We start from the raw sequence: 6,308 nt of genomic DNA, 5'->3' as shown, positions 1-6,308 counted from the left end.
CCTTTAAACCAGACAATAATATTCTTAATGCAAAAAAAATTGCAATGCTATGGAATTCACTCTATAAAGTAGCAAATTAAAATATAAAATTCTTGTTAGAATTAAAAATGAGAGAGCAATTAACATAACATTTTTTTTCTAATCACATCATCATAAAAAAATGATTGTTAAAAAATCAAAATATACAATATATTCATAAATAATGAAACATCTAACACTAACAGTCTAGTTTAGGTCATTGGGAATAACATTGGAACACAAGGAAATATGAATGCTGACATACAAAAGTACATGTAATTGTTAATATGATTAAATGCTTGGTCAATGGTCATGCAAATAGAAGAAAACTCTTGTGATAAAATCATTCTTTGTCTCTACAGAATACAAAATACCAATATAATAATGTTATTAATGTTTTCCATACATATCAATTGATCATTTTTGTAGAAAACTGAACTAGAGTTCTTAAATACCTAAAACTTAGACTGAATAAGAAAAGGAAATTATTCCTCTACAGGACTTTCATCACCTGAACTGTCGCTTTCTTCAGACTCGTCCACTGCTGTGGCATCCTCCAAGAACTCTCCCCAGTCACGCACTCCAATTCTGCCTGGGTTACATCTGTGCCGCGCATACCCAAGGTACCATACAATGGATGCTGTGTGAGCGCACATGCCAACAACCCGCGCACCAGCTCTACACTTGCAATACCATGCAACAATATCACTATCCTTGTACCTAATCCAGAGTTGGTAGGTCTTTGAAGAAATGTGCCTGCTCTGAATACGTATCCTCAATAGTCCCTCCTCCTCCTTGTGCATTTGGATAATACAGCCCCCTTCTATGTGCTCTTGAGCATAGCTGGCGGATAGACGGAGCTGGTAACTTCCACACGTCAGTTCACGCAGCCTCTCCTCATCCAACTGTGGGAAGTCAACCACCTCGCTCACTTCTCTCCAACATACAGTCTGGCGGTCTAGATGTTGTTCCTCCACTTGCTCCTTCAGCTGGTTGACCTGTTTGGACAGAAACAGCATCTTATCTCCAAGAGCCTGGTCCTCTTCAACACTCCCACTAGCAAGGGGTTTCAAATACCTGCAAAAATTGCATTTTATTTAAACATTAATCCATAATAAAAGTGTAATTAAAATATTATAAATGTATTAGAACTGTTTCAAGTCTTCAATGAAAAAAAATAGGTTAAAAGTTTTTAATTACCTGTTGCAAATGCTGCATACAATTCTGACGTAATCCCCTAAAAAGGGGATCTGGCTGGATGGCAAAATGTAACTGAGGTATTTCCATTGTTTTATTCTTGCATTTGCGCTCTCAACAACCCATCTTATCTGTAAAGTAAATTGAGGTATGCAGAGATATCTATAATAATAGAAATATCTATAATTATAATTTTTATACCTTAACATTTATACATATTAATACATTTATACATCTATTTATCATTTTTTAAATTTATTCTTAATTGATGTTTTTTGTTTGGAATTGTTATTTTACTGACTTTTCGAGTGTGAATACACTGTAAAGTGTTTCAAGTTTGTTTTTGCCAATTTCTATGATCTTTTTAAAATTTCTATGATCTTTTTAAAATTTAAACATGTATTTTAGTTTGGAATTTTGATAATACTGGTATTTAACATATCTATTTTGCAGAATTAACTTTTTAATTACATTTTTATATATTTAACAATTGTTTTTTTACCTTTGTTACTAAACGACTTGTATTGGCTGCATCTGTAGACAACTGTTTCTCCCCTTTTTACATAAATGAGGGCATTTTGACTTGAATTCCAAGTTCCTCCAAGTACGTCAGAGAATCTCTGATCCCTCTATCCACAATGAAGATTCATCCTCTTCAACCCAATTGCGGATATCTTCAAAGTTGCTTCTCATTATGTGGGTCAAGATGCTTGCATCATTATACCCCCCGCAAACAAAGTTTGGGGGAGTATATAGGAATCACCATGTCCGTCCGTCCGTCCGTCCGTCCGTCCGTCTGTCTGTCCGTCTGTCTGTGCAATCGTGTCCAGTCCATATCTTTGTTACGGAGAAACATTGGAAGTTCTTACTTCACACAAAGATTGCTTATGACCTAAGGGTGTGTCATGACCTTGACCCAAGGTCATTCGGGCAAGGTCAAGGTCACTGGCAGAAAAAGTGCAAAATTCGTGTCCGGTCCATATCTTTCTTATGGAGAAACATTAGAAGTTCTTACTTCACGAAAATATTGCTTATGACCTAAGGGTGTGTCATGACCTTGACCCAAGGTCATTCGGGCAAGGTCAAGGTCACTGGCAGAAAAAGTGCAAAATTCGTGTCCGGTCCATATCTTTCTTATGGAGAAACATTGGAAGTTCTCTCTTCACACAAAGATTGCTTATGACCTAAGGGTGTGTCATGACCTTGACCCAAGGTCATTCGGGCAAGGTCAAGGTAACTGGCAGAAAAAGTGCAAAATTTGTGTCCGGTCCATATCTTTCTTATGGGGAAACATTGGAAGTTCTTACTTCACACAAAGATTGCTTATGACCTAAGGGTGTGTCATGACCTTGACCCAAGGTCATTTGGGCAAGGTAAAGGTCACTGGCAGAAAAAGTGCAAAATTTGTGTCCGGTCCATATCTTTCTTATGGGGAAACATTGAAAGTTCTTACTTCACACAAAGATTGCTTATGATTAAAGGGTGTGTCATGACCTTGACCCAAGGTCAATTGAGAAAGTTCAAGGTCATTGTTTCAAAAAAGCTAAATTCTGTCTGTGTCATGTCTTGTATTAATGGAAATATACGAAGCTAAAAATTAACAGTTTTCAAAAATAAAGCAGTTGTTATTTATAGAAAATGGACAGTGAAATAGATTCATCCAATTATTTCTATAATAGCAAAAATACACGCGTTATGATTTTTTTCTTAGCGGGGGGTATCAATTGTGAGCTTGCTCACAGTACCTCTAGTTGTCTTTGGCAAAATAGGGCCCAAAAACTGAAAGAAAGTACCCTGAAGTGGAAACAATGACCATGGGTTTGACAAGTTGTTGCCCTTTATGAAAGCTGAAGGATTGTCTTTGACATTTAAAATTGCTGCTTTTGTTGATATAGATATATGTGCCATCCAAGACGAGTATAACTTGTGGCTGTGTGTTGTCTCCGAAGAGGGTCTGTGCAAGTGGACGAGTGTGTTGATGTATGATCTCTTCTCTGGTGATGTGCTGGAACCCAAGGTTTTCTTTAACAAAGTTTCCATCAATGAGAGCAGAGCGAATGACCTTAATGATTCTTCGTATCCCAGACTTTGAAATGTTGAATAGAGTAGAAAAAACCCTGTTGGAATCTCCTCCTCTCAGCTTCATGAGAAAAATGGCCAGACTTGTCCTGACAGTTCTTGATGGTGTACTTTTCACTCTGCCGTCCACATATTTCAGGAGATCATCATAAGCAGCTTTCGGAATTCCTAGAAGATCAACATAGTCGCTGTCAATGAGGTGACTTGAATTGTCGAAGCTCAGTCTGGTTTTCTCAGTTTTCAGTACTTCTGTTCTTAGAAATCTTATGAGCTGAGATATGTAGGATCTGTTCACTGTAGTAGTTTCTGCTGAAGGGCTGATTTTCTCTATGTTTCTCTGTAGATGATTGGGACAACAACGGGCTCCAGCTGGTATGACAATTTCATGGGAAATGAAAATCCTGTGTCGAACGTCAACGGGCACCACTACTAGCTTTGGACCAGGTCTCTTGCATAGGCAACATGAAGAATGACCTCTGGTGGTACAGGGAAATGGAAGGGTAACCGAAGGCGGACTGAATGGAGCCTGTTGTGAGGGGTGAAGAACCTTTTCCTCAGGTTGCTGCAGTGATGTGCTGCTCTTTTTCTTTGCATCCTTCCTTTGCAGAATGGAGTCAGACATGTGGCGACATCTGTTGCATAAAGAGTCTGTTTCACATGGTGTCCTACCAGGTTTGTACAGAAGAGACTTGTACTTCTTGTGGATAGGGTATCTGTCTTTCTGGCGAGTTCTCCTCTGGCAGTTAAAACAACCGTATGATTAAGGTCCACAGCTTTTTGAACGAGGCATCTAAAATTTTAAGTAAAACACAAAATTAGGCCTTACTTTTAATGCTATATTTGAAATTTCATTAATTATTGTTCATTTAAAAAAATTATTCTATTACCAGTGAAGCATCTATGTCAATACAGATGTATATATATTTTAATTTCTTAAACAGGTTAATTTTCATGATTTTCATTTTCCATGTTCTTCCAGTGTGTTAACTTTTTGTTTTCTAAATCTGATTTTAAAATGTTTGCTTGTCTAGAGTTACATGTTTTGTATTTGAGTTGTTTCCCTTGTTGGATTAAAAAAAAATTGTTATATTATTTCTCTTAAAATCATAAAATATTGAATATTGTTTTGGTTTTTTTTAGACAATATATTATTTCTTTGTATATACACTTCATGAGTAAGTGTAGTAAATGATTCTTGAAAACAAATCAACTAAATCTTTAGAAGTTGTGACGTGGTTCAATACGACCTTCGCCTCACATGTTAGATCTAGTTTATCTGGAACATAGCGTATGTGTGAAACATCGGCGAAATACTTTCAACCAAGGCTTAAATGTAAAGTGAAGGAAATTGATTTCGACAAAACCATTTTATACTATCTGTACGGATAATTATTGTGTGTGGCTGTAAAGTTTTGGATAACGACTCGAGATAGAGCTACAAGTTGAGGAATTTTGGAAAGCACTGGTAAGGGTTAACCTTCGTTATATTTACTATTTAATTTATAAATCGGGAATGTTTACGATTACTGTTTCATGCGTAATGAAACACATTTTTTGTTGATCTAAAAGACGTCCTTCGTAAAAATAATTTAGAGAAAAAACAACGCATATGTGAAAGGCATGGGCATCGCCGACATGAATGTTGATTTCTGCAATAAAAACTCCACAAAACCGTCATGCAAGGAAACAATGCGTGAAAATTTAATGTGTGTCTGTGTTTATATAAGTTAAAAGAAGAAAATAGTAAATGTCTCCAATTTGTTTTTGTTTTTCTCGATTGACACGATTGTAACGCGCGGGTGCTACTTCATCAGTTCGATGTGCGAACACCGATACGATTTCTCTGCTTATTGATACTGTTGTGACCTTTAACCTGCCAATTAATTATTAAATGATTTATTTTAATTTGGTATGTTTATAAGGCAATGTATTACAAATGCAAACATAATTTCGAAAATGGGGATTTCCAGATCTGTCTTTATCTGCAGTTATCAATGAAATACATCGTGTCAGAATATGTTGCAGAAAGAATTTTTTTCTTCATGTATAAAAGTTTAGTCTAACGTGAATTGTTTTTATCATATCAGTTCCGATAGATAGAAAATAATTTTTCTTACCTTGAATAATGAGAAATTGTTATAGCACAACTTTCAAATCGATAACTATGACACAAGCGGATGTCAACACTGTCATCCTGGAAAGTTGCAAACGCCAGCTGCTCAGACGATAATTACGTTTTATTTTTTTTCACATGGGGCGCATTCATCGCGGAGAAAAAATTTGGTACAGAATTGTTTATTTCATATTGATGTTTTTTATTGTATTTTTATTTTTTTTTTCCCGCGAGGAATGCGCCCCATGATAAAATAAGAAAAATGTTCGTAAATATGAAGAAAATTCCGGAAAGCTCACAACCAAGATAGGTTTCAACAGTAGTTAAAACCATATCAACATCCGGTGTGACACAAAATGACACACAGGTAAACAGGCCACGTGGAGTAGATGGAATAAAAACAATAAAACTTTTATATATTGTACACTGTATTTTCATAAATTTAATAGGCCATAGATAGCACTTTGCAGACTCAAGTTCTTTGTTATCATTTTTATATTTGGCAAGATATGTATGATAAATTGGAAACACCTTACCAAAGTCATATGGTCAAACTTGCACAAAATATCAGATCTGCAATACACATAAAGTCATGCTTTTAATTTCACCGAGAAAAAAATTATCCATTAAATTTCTCATTTTATTCCACAACATAGTTAGTCAATAGATATCTTAAATTTCATGAAAAAATAATACCCCCAAATGGGGTTCAATCTAATGCTGCCATTACTTTTATGAACCCTAACCCTGTTCAACATTAGATGCATTATTGAAGAATTACTGTTATCAATCATAAATACAAAGAATTGATAATTAAATTTGCAACAAAATTGTCTAAATTCTGTGTAATAAGTCATTTAAAATACAATATTTGCTGTTAGTAAAACAAATAATTCTCATC

At 35.4% G+C, this 6,308-nt stretch overlaps 1 pseudogene; it reads right to left on the bottom strand.

The window, feature by feature from the left end:
- Positions 1-485: 485 nt before the first annotated feature.
- LOC128169848 (uncharacterized) lies at positions 486-3,031 on the bottom strand (annotated as a pseudogene).
- Between the last annotated feature and the right edge of the window lie 3,277 nt (positions 3,032-6,308).

Source organism: Crassostrea angulata, unplaced genomic scaffold (assembly GCF_025612915.1).
Source record: "Crassostrea angulata isolate pt1a10 unplaced genomic scaffold, ASM2561291v2 HiC_scaffold_235, whole genome shotgun sequence".
NCBI lineage: Eukaryota > Metazoa > Mollusca > Bivalvia > Ostreida > Ostreidae > Magallana > Magallana angulata.
The sequence above is the reverse complement of the archived record's forward strand: the minus strand, read 5'-3'. Positions and strand labels throughout refer to the sequence as shown.